The sequence below is a fragment of the Tamandua tetradactyla genome, chromosome 5 (assembly GCF_023851605.1).
Source record: "Tamandua tetradactyla isolate mTamTet1 chromosome 5, mTamTet1.pri, whole genome shotgun sequence".
Classification (NCBI taxonomy): Eukaryota; Metazoa; Chordata; class Mammalia; order Pilosa; family Myrmecophagidae; genus Tamandua; species Tamandua tetradactyla.
Genome location: NC_135331.1, coordinates 72,759,703 through 72,774,149, shown reverse-complemented (window position 1 = coordinate 72,774,149; position 14,447 = coordinate 72,759,703). Strand labels below are relative to the sequence as shown.

Here is a 14,447-nt window from a genome sequence, read left to right as displayed (position 1 = left end):
TAGCATGACCTAGTTCTTTGCTTCCCACCTACCTCTGGGCTTCCTGCAGACCTTTTGGTCTTTTAATTTTCAAAATGTATAATATATGATATAATAATTTGCTTCTTTTTGAGAAATAGTAAAGGAGTTTCAGGTTAATATTACACTATTTGAAACAGCCATATCATGTCTTCCCTACTTTAAAAATGTAGATTAGGGGGCGGGCCGCGGTGGCTCAGCGGGCAAGAGTGCTTGCCTGCCGTGCCGAAGGACCCCGGTTCGATTCCCGGCCCCAGCCCATGTAACAAACAAACAAACAAACAAAATATAATAAAACAAGAAAATGTTTAAAAATGTTTCCCTTTCTTCCTCCCTTCCTTCCTTCTCTGTCTTTCCTTCCTTTAAAAAAAAAAAAAAAAAAAAAAAAAAAAAAAAAATGTAGATTAGTTCTAGTTAAGGAAGAACTAAAATGTAAAAAAAGCCAAAAAATAAATGATTAGAGGACAGATATCGGTACATATAAACTCACTGACTGATTATGGTCAATTTGTATCAATAAAATTGAACTCTAAGCTTGAAAACATGATTTATGATAAAATTTTTGAAAATTATAATATGATGAATGTATTAGTATCACTTAAAAAAATCTTTATTCTTATAATTACTCATTTCAGTAATTTTGCCAACACTGTTTGATAAAGTATTAATTTTATTGGCAGTAATATAAACAGGCTTTTCTTTAAACAATCTTAATTATTCCCTATAATCATTAAAATTATAGCTTAGCATGTTAACCGATTTGGAAATTTAAATCTAAACTGGCTTAACTGCCACTGTGCAGTGTGTAATTTATTTATTTTTATCACTTTCTTTCTGTTTTCTGAAACATCATATTTAAAATGATATCAATAAGGCAGAAAAGTCACAGGCATTTCTTGGTGCTTTCGCTGTGATAAATGGATATCAACATAAGTGCTTTCTAAAATTAAGCATCTTTATGCTTTATCAGGTTCCAGACAAAGAAGATAATAAAAGTCAGCACCGAAGTGCAAGGGTGACCACTCAAGCTGCAACTGTATAATGCATTGCTCTAATGGTGGAACAGGTTTTTCCCTAATGTTCAAGTAATTCTATTTTGAATATGCTTCTCATGTTCTTTTAGGGCCTTTGAAAAATGCACACCCACATATACACTGACTTATTGAAAAAATCTGGAAAAATGCCTTCGAATGTTGTTGTCATGGTTTCATTTCACATAGTAAACAGTAGAGCTGAACATGATACTAAAGTGTTAAATTTACCAAATGGTGTGTTCTTAAGCCTAATCTCAAAATATAACACAATGTTTCAGATTCCATTCTCTTTGTGCCAAATGATGACCTTTGTAAGTGTGTGTTTCTGTGAGATAACATGCCATAGATTTGTTTATAATTACACTTAGTTTTTGCTGACTTGACATACTTTTTGAAAAAATTCTAATATCATATGAAGTAGCTTTGCTAAACTATATGTGAAATGCAAAATGTGCAGGCAATTTATAGAAGGGAAGTAGGCATGGTGGGAGGGAGAAAAGATGAGGAAGGGGGCAGAGGAGAAAGAGGGAGAGAAAGAGAGAGGGGAAGAATGAATGTGCAGAATGAGTGTTACATTTCTACTAATGTAAGTATTCTGGATTTGCAATCGAATTGGATAAGATCTCCAATGCCCTAAGAATAAAGATGGCTAAAACGAACTATTTAAGCCCGAAACCTGGAGAATAAATTTGATGGTTCACTGGTAAGCTACTCTATTAGTACAGAAATGTTTCTAATTCTGGAAAAGATAGCTTTAAAAGTTTGAAATCAACCACAACAGAAATCCACTATTTTATAATTTACACACATTTAATCTTTACCACCTATATCCTTTCCCAGTGGTCTGTGTCATTCCTTAATCTCCAAACAGTCTATGTTTTTTATACATCTGTTCAACCTACTTATGTTCTAAGTACTAGGAATATATCAGGGAACAAAAAAGTCAAACATTTTTGTACTCAAAGAAGCTGATTTCATAGGCCATGCCCTCGATCATGGGGCTTGGTCTTGTGAAGTTTACATAGGTTGTGGAGAAGTTTAGACTACTATAGGCATGCCTAAGAGTTACTTCTGGAGGACCTCTGCTGTTGCTCAGATGTGGCGTCACTCTCTCTAAGCCCAACTCTGCAAGTGAAATCATTGTCCTCCCCTCTACATGGGACATGACATCTAGGGGTGAAAGTCTCCTTGGCGACATGGGAGATGACTCCTAGGGATGAATCCAGATCTGGCACCATGGGATCAACAATGTCATCCTAACCAAAAGGGGGAAAAGAAGTGTAATTAATAAAGTATCAGTGGCAGAGAGAGTTCAAATAGAGTCGAGAGGCTACTCTGGAGGTTGCTCTTACACAAGCTTCAGGTAGACCTTGCTACCTATCATAACCTGCCAACCCCAACCTGGACAATTCCAGCCAATCCTAAAAACACCTAGGGCAATATATAAGATTCCACAACGGTTCCAGGCACTAGAGTAACTTTCCAGTAACCTACAACTTCCAGATGGATCCCCGGTCCAGATAAGTCCTGAAACTCAGCCCAGCCTCTCCAGAACATCAGATAGTTCCATCTCCCTACCCCATATTAGTGACAGACCCTTCCAATAGCAAAAACTTAGAATTGCCATAAGATCAAATAACCCCAAAGAGAGGTATGGAAAAATCAAAGGTAGAATTCTACTTAGAACACAGGACTTAAAAAATGCACATGAATGCTAAATCATTAAATTGATATCTCTTATAGTCCCCAATATTTTAGAGCAGCTAGAAGTAAAAACCTAAAATTGTGGAATTATAACCCATGTCAAAAATCTGAAATAGGGCTGCGGTGGCTCAGCGGGCAAAGTGCTTGCCTGCTATGCCGGAGGACCTCGGTTCGATTCCCGGCCCCAGCCCATGTAACAAAAACGGAGAAACAGAATACAATAAAAACAAGAAAATGTTTAAAAATGTTTCCCTTTCTTCCTTCCTTCCTTCCTTCTATCCTTCCTTCCTTCTCTCTGTCTTTAAAAAAAAAAAAAAAAAAAAAAAATCTGAAATATGTTCTATAACTAATTGTGATGCTGTGCTTGGAAATTTATAGATTTTTTTGTATATATATTATTGTTCACAAAAAAAAAGAAGGAAAAAAGTCAATTGTTATGATAAAGTATTTAAGCCCTCTAGCCTCCTATATTCTGGAGCAGCTAGAAGGAAAAATATGAGAGGATTGCATGGTAGCCCATGACAAACTCTGGAATCTGTCCTGTAACCACTTTTTGAAGAGTGCCTTGAAAATTATTGCTTTTTTTATTTCTTTGCTTTGTATATATGTTAAATAAAAAAGTTTTAAAAAATTTAAAAAGAGTCTGATTTCTATAAGACAGGCAAAAATAATGAAGGAGCAAAATATATTTTATGTTAGATGGCAATAACTACTAAAGAATGAATAAATTCCTAGGGACAAAGAACAAGAAATGCTTGTGTTGTGTATTTTTTTAAGATTTGAGTTTTCAGTGAAGACATCAAGAGAAGATGATCAAGTTAAGACGTGAAGGTCGCGGGAGAGTAAACTATATCTATATCTAGAAAATTGCATCCCCAACAAAAGGAACAATGTGGACAAAGTCCTAGGGGGCAGAACACTCTTGTTCTATGTGAGGATCAGCATGAAGGGAGGAAATATCAGGAGACGAGTAAAAATGATAAAGGTATGAGCACACACCATGCCCATGTGTGCTTTTGTGGGCTTCTGACCATTTGCAATTCCCTGTAAAAGTTCAGTGACTTCTCTAATAGCACCTCCGGTCAATGACAGAGGTAGGATTTCAACCAGGGATGTGAGTTTCTGACCCAAATTTCTTACAGTGTGTCATATAGAGCTCATAGAACACATGAATCTTCATCATCATGGATGACATTCCAAGCCCAACAATGCCCCAGGTTTCTGCAGAATTCTGAATTTTAGCTAGCTCTGATGACCCATCAAAACATTAGGAGTGGAAATCAGCATAGATGAGAGGGGGGAATTTAAGAAAACTTTTCCCAATCTCAGATATTAGAGGCCTAGGAGACCAGGTGAACTGTATATAAGAATGGCCATTTCTGGAGGGACTAGAATATTAGAAAACATTCAGGGACATGGGTCAGATTCTCTGAGAACTTTCCCAAATGAAAGAGCTAATCAGAAGAGCTATAACAAGAAGTAGGCAATTTATTAATTCATCAAATCAGTATTTGGGCATCCATGCTACTGGATATGAGGGATGCAAAATATACACATATGGTTTCTAAATGTACATAGTGTTTTTTTTTTTTTTCCCCGAAAAGTTGGTGAATATGCAGATATGTTTAAATCAAAATCAATTTCCGCACTTGAAACTTAGAAAAAGTATTTCTAGAATAGGCATCAGCAAACTTTTTCTATAAAAGGCCAGGTAGTACATTTTAGGCTTCGCAGGGTGTATGCTTCTCTGTCATAAGAATTCAACTCTGCCATCTTAGTGTGAAAACAGTCATACACAATATTAAATGAATGGATATGGCCATGTTCCAAACCAAAATATCTACAAAAACAGGGACAGTGGGCCAATTTTGGCCTGAGATCTGTGGTTGGCCAACTTGATTCTCGAAAGATCAAGTTGATCTTTCGAGAATCAACTTGATCTTTCAAGTTGGATGACAGATACAACACATTATTATTAAGATTTTTTTTTTTTAAGAATAGCTTACTGAAGATAGTGACTACTCAAATGTTTATTTTGAAATAAATATTTTATTTTAATGAAAGGATATTAGTCTACACTGGCCACACCTCTATTGTGTCCTGGATAAGAAATTTCCCTTGGGTGTACTCAGTATGTTCCAGACTTAACACATCCATTCATCTTACTGGTTTTGCTGCTGTTCATTCTTGTCACTGAGCTTTTCCTAGGGATAGTCTTTCACAATGCAGAAGATGACTCCATGTTGTCTATAATGGGTGTTCACTGCCCTTCATGCTTTTAGCTATTTTTCCCAGTTACGATGTGACTTAATCTTATTAAAATAATAGTCCTCCATAAACCCGCTGATTGACAAAACATGATCTTAGAGCATTGAAAAAGTGTGGCCTAATTGAAGGATGCTGGAGGGGACACTACTTAGCATCATATTTTAAGTGGTGCTGGATCACATTCTATGGCACTCAACAGCCCTCAGGACCTCTACAATCCCCACATATTAGTTAGAACATTTTTGTCTATAATTACAGCTGAGCAGACTCAAACTTGACAAAATAAAAAGAGAAAACTTCCAAAAAGATACTGGGGGATCTCCAGATATAGTCGAGCTGAACTGCAGGTCAGAATGTCTTCAGGCACAGTTGGAGTTACAAACATGAACATCTTCAAGATTCTCCAACTCTCTTTCCTGTTTGTCTGAACACTGTCTTTATTATTCTCTCTCACTGCATATTATGTCGTGCTACAAATAAGGGAAAACAGACTTGCTGAAACTGATTTTTTATATGGTAAGCTTGGGAGCATCCAAATTGGTCTCTCTCTGAAGTGAAGGAGTCCATAAGAGTATGTCATTCCCCAATGTGGGCCCACCCATTGCAGCCAAAGAGCAAACAGCCATGTAAAATGGCAGCTCCCCAGTGAGCTATCTGGACTACAAGGGGAAAAGTCAGTTCCTTGATGATAGTGAGTTATATTATCTAGTAAATCCAAAGAAAGGGTGCAAGACATTTTAGTAGGAACTTAAAATCAAGGTAAGTCTAAAATAAGTGCCTGTATGTTTTTAAAACATGTAATCTCTATTACTTTATACCAAATATTGTATAAATGAACTGTGCATAATATTAAAGATGGGTGGACATATAGATTTTACATGGAAAACTAGTGGAAGATGAAAAAACTGGTGGAATCTGAGAACTCTGAATTATTCTCTACTGAACAAATACCCTCTACCTTATATACTACACTATGCCAATAGACAAAGTCCCACTAGGACTAGAATAGACAGATAGGGCAAAGGCTCCCAAGAGATGTACCAAATCATTCCACTAAAAGGCATGTGTTCTAGTTTGCTAGCTGCCGGAATGCAATATACCAGAAACAGAATGGTCTTTAAAAGGGGGAATTTAATAAGTTGGTAGTTTACAGTTCTAAGGCTGAGAAAATGTCCCAATTAAAGCAAGTCTATAGAAATGTCCAATCTAAGGCATCCAGAGAAAGATCCCTTGGTTCAAGAAGGCTGATAAAATTCAGGGTTTCTTTCTCAAGTGGAAGGGCACATGGCAAACAGTCAGAGTTTCTCTCTCATCTGGAAAGGTGCATGGTGAACACAGTCAGGGTTCCTCTCTCATCTGGAAGGGTACATGGCGAGCATGGCATCATCTGCTAGCTTCTTCTTCTAGCTTCCTGTTTCAAGCTCCCTGGGAGGCATGTTCCTTCTTCATCTCCAAAGGTCGCTGGCTGGTGGACTCTACTTCTCGTGGCTATGTTGTTCTGCTCTGCTCTCTCTGAATCTCTTTCTCCAAAATATTTCCTCTTTTATAGTACTTCAGCAACTAATCAAGAGCCACCCAAATGGGTGGAGACATGTTATTACCTAATCCAGTTTAACACCCACTCTTGATTAAATCACATCTCCAGGGAGATGATTTAATTACAGTTTCAAACATACCATACTGATTAGGGATTAGAAGAAACACCTGCCTTTACAAAATGGGTTAGGATTAAAACATAGCTTTTCTAGGGTACATGCATCATTTCAAACCAGCACAGCATGTGATAGCAAGACCTCATCAGCAAAACTGGCTCTACTTTTCCCCCTCAGCTGGCCAAAAATTATTCAATGAAAACTGATGAATCAACATTTCATGTACACAAAACCAATGTGTTTCTCCATTTTTATCTTTTGAAATATTTATCCTGAAATTCTGATAGAAAATCACACCACTTAAAGTTACAGTAAGAGAATTGTGCTGTGCAACCAAACATTCTGTAGCAATAACATAGAATAAGGGTGGTTACACCTGAACAAGTTATGGGAACAAACTAGAGACACGGGATGAAAGTCAAGTGCTTTAAGGCTCTTAGAAAGTGATGTTCTCTTGGCCAAATATTCCCCAGTACCCACTTTTCCCTTTGGAAGATGTGGCACAATTGACTTTGAGTAAATAAAAATGAAGTTAGATAGTTTTAGACCATCTGGTTGCTGTCTAATGTTTTATTTGATTTGGACTATAGGTAGCCAATGGGGTCCCTCTGTCTTCCCTTAGTTTATCTATGGGGAATAAAGATTAACAGCAACATTAGTGGTCAGGTGAAAACCATGTGTTACACAAGATTGGTTTATGATAATGTTCCATATGGGATTAATCAAGATCCATCGCTCACTGTAAATGCGCTGATTCTAATCACTGCCCCTTACCAGTGCAGGGTTTAAACTCCTTTCAACCATGCTTGTGTGATTAAATGCAATGGCAGACAGGAAACGTTTAAGCAAATTAATCTACTTCTTAAGCTCTATTTTATCACCATTTTATTTGTTTTTGCTTCTTCCCATGATACAATATTTCATAAATTCATTATCCTGATATGAAACTAATAGGCAGAAGTGGCATAGAGATAAAAATCAAGACATACTTATGTTATTAAAGAAATGCCTTAGATTTGCATTTAGAAGATCAACTAATATTGTGGCTAAAACCTTGGCATCAATTAGTTATTTTATTAATTAGAAAGTATTTTGAGATCATGCAGTGATAGTTCAATCCTTTCCTCTACCAATGAGGACACTTGATCAAAGTAACCTAAATCTATTTCTAATCATCGTTGCACAGGTAAACAAAGTTGTTTAGTCTTTTCATGTGTGTGTTAATAAATAATTCTATACTTTGATTTATTATAATATGCCTCCTACATTAAAACATCCATATTTAGAATTTATATTTTTAAAAATCACTTGAATAAATCTATACAAACTCTTTAGATGTTGAAAGAATTGAGTGTTATAACCATGTAAAGATAAGGTACATAATAGATTTGACCATAAGGAAGCATTCAAGAATAATGATTTCTCTAAGAGTTTTTTGCTATAGCTATTACAAATAATTCATTCCAGATTCAGCAACAATGATAGATTTTAACAATATTTTTAATCTAAATTTCTTGGTTAAGGCCAAAGCCACTTTTAAAATATATATATATTTTTATTGAGAAATCCTCACACATATACAGTCCGCCCATAGTATACAATTAATGACTCACAATATCATTTCATAGTTGTGAATTTGTTGCCATGATCATTTTTAGAACATCTGATCACTTCAGAAAAAGAAATAAAAAGAAAAAAGAAAACACTCATACATCCCATACCACTTACCCCTCCCTCTCACTGACCACTAGTATTTCAAGTTTTTTGCCCCTTATTCACCCCTATTATATATTTACTTTTTAGCTGTATTTTTTACTCATCTGTCCATATCCTGGAAAAAGGGGGCATCAGACACAATGTTTTCACAGTCATACAATCATACTGTAAAAGCTATATAGCTATACAATCGCCTTCAAGAATCAAGGTCCCTGCAACAGTTTCAGGGTACTTCCCCACAGCCACTCCAGTACACCATAAACTAAAAAGGAATATCTATATAATGTATAAGAATAACTTCCAAGAGAACCTCTTGAAGAGGCTCTGTTTGAAATCTCTGTCACTGAAACTTTAGTCTCATTTTTCTTTTCTCCCATTTGGTCAAAAAGGCTTTCTCAATCCCATAATACCAGGTCCTGGTTCATCCCATTAGTACTGTCCCACACTGAAAGGGAGATTTAAACCCCTGGAGAATCATGTCCCACATAGCAGGGAGAGCAGTGAGTTTATCTGCCGAGTTAGCTTAGAGAGGGAGGCCACATCTGAGCAGCAAAAGATGTTCTCTGGAGGTGACTCTTAGGCATACTTTCAAGTAGGTTTAGCTACTGCATTGCAAGAATAAGTTCCATAGGGGCAAGTCCCAAGACCAAGGATTCAGCCTATGGAATTGGTTGTCCCACTGCTTGTGAGAATATCAGGAATTACTCAGATGGGGATGTTTAATATTTCCTCATTTCCCCTCAGTTCCCCAAGGGGACTTTGCAAATAAACTTTTGTATTCTCTGCCCAAATTACTCTTGGATGTTGCAGGGCATCACACTAACCTGTACAAACCAACAAAATCTCATGCAATTTTCAAGATTCCATATAATTATGGTGTTTGAATAAACTGAACATAGAAGTTAAATTAGATAATGTGCTACCCAAAATGTAAATTCTGCACCAAATAAACATCTTTCCCTTTGGGTTCACACAGAAGTTGAAGTTTTAAAATATAGATGATGTTATCCTTTGCCCTGTACTCTGATCTACCCCAGTCCTATACAGATCAGATTTCATATCTCTGATATGAAAGTTGAAGTCTGATTCCTTTTCCAACTTTTTGTTTTAACAGTTGCTGTATGGGGTACTGCTGACTTTCATAGCTTCAGAGCTGTTCTGAGAGCTAATTCTGAGAGGTAATTCTGAGTCTCACATGTCATAGAAGTACCCAAAGTTTCAGGGAACAACCAGGTTATACAAAAATATGCTCCAAATTTCAGAATTTAGAAATAACAGTTACAACTCCTGAATATGTGACTGCTGTAAGAGCTTACAATCTAGGAGCCTTTACTATAGGCCCCAACCCAATATCCCATGCACTCAACTTCAATTCACTAAGTTTTTATATTATAGTTAGTTTATATGAGTGAGTCATGATAATATTTATCTTTTTGTTTCTGACATTTCATTCAACATACTGTCCTCAAAGTTCACTCACCTAGTTTGCCTCACAACTTAATTTCTTCTTGTGGTCACTCAGTAGTACGTTGTATGACCTCACACTTCTCCCTTTCCATTCATTAGTCATCGCATCCTTAGGCCACCTCCATCCACTGTGAATTGGGAACACTACCCCCATAAACACCAGTGTGCAAATGCCCATTCCTGTGCCCACACTCAATTGCTCCAGGTATATACCTAGCAACAGTTTCAGGACCATATGGCAACCCCACCCATAGCCTCCTATGGAACCACAACATTGCCCTTCCTGGGGCTACATCACTCAGCTTCCCTACCACAAAGCCACTTCCTGTCAATCTCATTTTTCTGTGAAAGTCATCACAGTAAACAAATAAAACAAACACAGCTATTTGACATTCAACCCTTTAACACTATATTTTATGGCAAAAGTAGTGTTTTAGGTAGATTAATGGTCCATAAATTTATTGTCTAATTTAATTATCTTCCACACAATAAAAAGGAAAACTTTTTCAATACATGTATAGATAATCTAGTATTGATAACAGAACATGCCCTGTGGATATCACTTTAAACTCCGCCAAAGAAAGTAGGGTGAAATGTGTTTCTTGAGGAAGACAGAGAGTTACAAGAGCAACAATAAATAATCCGTCAAATCAGCATATACTCTCAGTGCTCAATGATTAGTTCACTTGTTCTCTTTTACCTTTTGTTAGTATTAAATAAGATGGCTCTTCTAATAGTAGCATATTGCTATCTGAACATTTTAATGGATGTAATGATCACATGTGGAGTTTTCTCCCTTAGGGCAATACTCTCAGAAAAGTGAGGCATTCAATTATTGGTAAGTACCGAGAAACACGAAAGAAAATGGTTTCCTCCTTTGTTCTCACTAGACCCTCTAGGACAGTGATTCTCAAAGTATGGTCCCTGGATCAGCAGCCTCGCTTGGGAATTTTTGAAAGTGTAAATTCTTACACCTTGCCCTAGTCTGAATCAGAAACTCTGGGAATGTAGCCAGCAAATTGTGCTTTAATGAGCTCTCCAGGTGATTCTGAAGCAGCTTAAGACTGAAATATTGTTCTAGAAAGACAAAATTTAGCATTAGCATCTGGTGATCATCAAACTGATTTTTTTTTAATATTTTTATTTAAGAAAACAAAGAATACACTGAAAACAACCAAAACTGGCTATCTTAATGTTTAACCACTGGCATATTTAAGTAAAATATCCAAATAATCATTGTAAAACCTGTGTTTACACAGCAAGTCTCATAAAACAATTTAAAATTAAAGCAACAAAGAAAAAAACCTACAAATTCAGATAGCAAAGTTTTAAAATTCTAAATATTAAACACTAACTTAAATACCATTTGATCAGCTGTTAATCAGGACAATGTTTAGTAATATAGGTCATTACTACAGCAATGTAGATACTCATAATAATTTTCTACTTGATATTTTGAGATCAAATTGATTTTACATATCAGATTACATTTCTCTATAAACAATGGAAAACAAACTTGTTGACGCTGACACCACGAAAATCTTGCATTTGGGTTTACCTTTTTTCACAACATACTTCTACTTAAGGAATAAGATAAAAATGCAACATTTACAAAACACCCTTTTCTTTATCCCAGATTTTTACTGAACTTAGAGTACTCAGCTTCTTCAACAAACAGAGTATAGGTTTCTGGTGACTCTTTCTAAACAATGACAACCTGACCAGGCCTGGATCTGGAAGAAATCCTCGAGTTTGTTTAATGTGAAACGTCAGACTAGAATAGAGATTCCCTCCCCTACAGCATAAAACCTGATGCCTCAAATGGACCAGGAGGCCACCATCATTACAAAAGGGGTCAGTTTTGACCAAGAGAGTGGAAAGCTAGGCGCCTACCTTTGCAAATTTAGAGAGTCTTAGAAACGTCCCCTTGAATGTCTGGTTCCAAAATGGCCTGGGTCCGAGGCTCCAGCATTCTGGAAAATCAGTACATTTCAAGCCCAGCTGATCACCTGAATCTCTTAGAGAACAATTTTAAAGTGAAGCTGCTCCAGTCTCATCCCAGACCTCCTAAATCTGTAGCTTCTGGGAGCCCTCTTTCTGATGATCAGTTGGTTACTATTTTTTGACCGGACCAAAAAATGGCTAGGAGATTCATCTGATACCTCTTTCATCATCTCCCTAATTCTATTCACCTGCCTGAAGAAGCCTGTGTGATGATTTCCCTACAGTTGGGTCAGCCACATATCTATTTTTCCAGTCTAACAGGTAAATCTATTTCCAGCACCTCATTCCTTCCAGTTATTCTTTCCTACCCTCCCACCCATAACCTACTTATTTCTAAACTCTCAATCTGGTACTTGTTAATTGGAAAGTTAATCCATCATTTAGTAGCCATACAACAGGTTATTATACTGTTCTATCCTTTTATGGCCACAATGGGGACATTTCTTACCATTTAAAAGTAATTAGCCAGGCACCTGTAAAACTTGGGAGATGATGAAGGCAACACAACACTTAATTTACATTCATAGATTATTATTTATCTTTAGAATCTAGTTTTGATCAAAGATAATGGGCTCTAAATTTAATCCTCTTTCTAATAACAGTGATTTAATCAAAATAGGAATTTACAGTGGCTAAAGTAACTGTGTTAAAAATGAAACCAAAACATATAAGGAACTTGTATCTTTCTCCTTACAGAGCTATACACATGTAAGAATGCATAAATCCTATTCTCACAGTATCCAAAAAGAAGAGATTTAATAAAAAATATATATATTCTGTTTTGAGTTTTGTTGAAGGTAAGATGCAAATAAGTAACAACAATTTGACAAGGAACTTTTCAATATTTCAGAAAACTACATCTCATCTAGTAGTGAAAATATCTGTTCAATTGATTTAGAGGTGGCTGTTAAAAGCCCCAAGGGCTCAATGTACTTAGCAGGAAGATGAAATGGTTTCTTTCGCTCTCCTTCCCATCTACCTCAGATTCCCAATCGCAAGGAACTAGGAAGGAGGAAATAATATACCAAAAACCTTCCACTAGCTATATTTGGGTTTAGAAGCAAATCCTGGTGTAAGCAGCATTCTGAAGTCACACACAGGTCTCTTAAGAGAATGTTCAAATCAAATGAATCAGCCAAAGAAAATATTTATTCATATATGATAACTGTCCAGGGCTGGGTTTGGTGAAACTGAGAGACATAGAAGATATAGTCCCTGCATTCAAGAAAGTATGATCTCATTACAGAGATTACTCATAACAAGCAACAAAATGATAAAGAAAGGTCACTCCACCCTTCAACAGATGTCAGTGGCAGTGGTGACAGTAACAGGACAGAGGGTGGAGTCCTCTTGGAAAACTCCAAAGCACAGGTTTTAGCTGGGCCTTAAACAGCTACAAGATTTCAAACAGGTGGGAAGCAGTACGAACCAAAGGCAAGGAGCAGGTTGCTTGACAAGCGTGAAGCACAGGCTTTAGTTGCAGAGCAGTAGAGAGTATTTGAGCTTATTACGTTGTATATCAGGTAATAAAGCTGCTTAGCCACAGTAAACACTCAAAGCTTACTTCTTTTAATCAAATGCTGTTGTAACATCTTACAAATTATCTAAGAAAGTATGATTTTTAAGTGATATGAAAATGCCTTATGGTGGAAAAATTATTCCCACATAAGCCCAAGGACTTCATTACAACCAAAGCAAAAAAAAGCCTATTTTGATTTCTTAAACTAAAAAGAATGAAATATGTACATGCCATATGATGTATTTATAACTTCTCGCAAAGGCCTTTCCCACCTGCTATCAGCAGGATGAATTATAATTGTCTCAGATGGGGGTTTAGCTTGGCCATTTTAAGAATCAAACCAGAATCCAAAGCCACATAATTTTTCAGGTCCCAGTGTTTTCAGAGATCCCAACTCCTCCACCAAATTACTCTCTCTCTCTTATAGTGCCTTTATACCGGGCATGTATCTAGACTGCAGAACTTCTAATATGTTGTTGCTTATTGGTTCATTTAACAAATATTTACTGAGTGCCTAATGAGCGTCAAATAACTGAAATACAATAGGGAGCCAGTCAAATGTGGTGCCAACTCACAAGGATCTTCAAATCTTGAAAAGCAGGCAGATTGAAAGTGACAGTAATAAATAAATTAGAAACTGTGATTAGTGCTAAGGCAGAAATAAACATGGGGCTCAAACACATAGCCTGGTGGATACGAGTATCTGAACTGGACCCAGACTCCTGGATTTGTAAACCTGACATGACCATTTACAGCATGTAATCCTGACTGGTCCAAGTTCTTCAACTTGGGCAAGTTATTAATCTTTTTCTGCTCAGTTGCCTCACCTGAAAATTGAAGATAATAATAGTATCAACCTCATAGGATCATTATGGATATTAAAGGAGCTAAAATGTAAATTACTTAGAAGAACATCAGGCATGTAGTAAAAATATTGACAGTCCAAATGGCAGTAAATTTCTATAAATTTCATTACATTCAAGCAACTCCTTACCACCTATTCCAAATAAATTTCACTATATTTGTTTTTTTTTTTTTTTTCTGGGGCCACAAGGGGTTATTTTT

At 36.5% G+C, this 14,447-nt stretch overlaps 1 protein-coding gene across 23 annotated transcripts in view; it reads right to left on the bottom strand.

The window, feature by feature from the left end:
* The window catches only part of NAALADL2 (N-acetylated alpha-linked acidic dipeptidase like 2), a 1,514,274-nt gene that overhangs the window by 884,539 nt on the left and 615,288 nt on the right, over window positions 1–14,447 (bottom strand). Inside the window, exon 1 of one of the 23 annotated variants that reach the window (XM_077161091.1) lies at window positions 11,753–12,328. The exons of the other annotated variants lie outside the window; for them this stretch is intronic. The gene's annotated coding sequence lies outside the window, so the exon portion shown is untranslated. Of the gene's footprint in view, window positions 1–11,752; window positions 12,329–14,447 lie in introns of those variants that run through there. 23 annotated transcript variants of the gene reach the window in all.